This window comes from Fonticula alba (assembly GCF_000388065.1).
Source record: "Fonticula alba strain ATCC 38817 unplaced genomic scaffold supercont2.4, whole genome shotgun sequence".
Classification (NCBI taxonomy): domain Eukaryota; order Rotosphaerida; family Fonticulaceae; genus Fonticula; species Fonticula alba.
In genome coordinates this window covers 2924471-2924756 of record NW_009242974.1, presented here as the reverse complement: position 1 = coordinate 2924756, position 286 = coordinate 2924471, and positions in this window count along the sequence as shown.

The following is a 286-nucleotide window of genomic DNA, read 5'->3' as shown; positions in this document are numbered from 1 at the left end:
CACACACACACCTTTTCATGCACATCCCCGTGTGGCCAGCCGGTCCCCCCTCTTCTCCCTTTCCCTTCCTTCCACCCGGCCTTACGGTAAAGGGGCAATCACTGGACGTGTGTCATGACCGCCAAACTGCGCGATGATCCCACTCAGCGTCCCGTGGCGAGAGACTCTCCACGGGCCCCTGCAGCGGTCGTGTGTGTTTATCCCCCCCTCCTCCAACACAATACAATGCTCGTTTCAACTTCCCTTCCCCCGTACCCCCCCCCCCCCCCCCCCCCCCCCCCCCCCC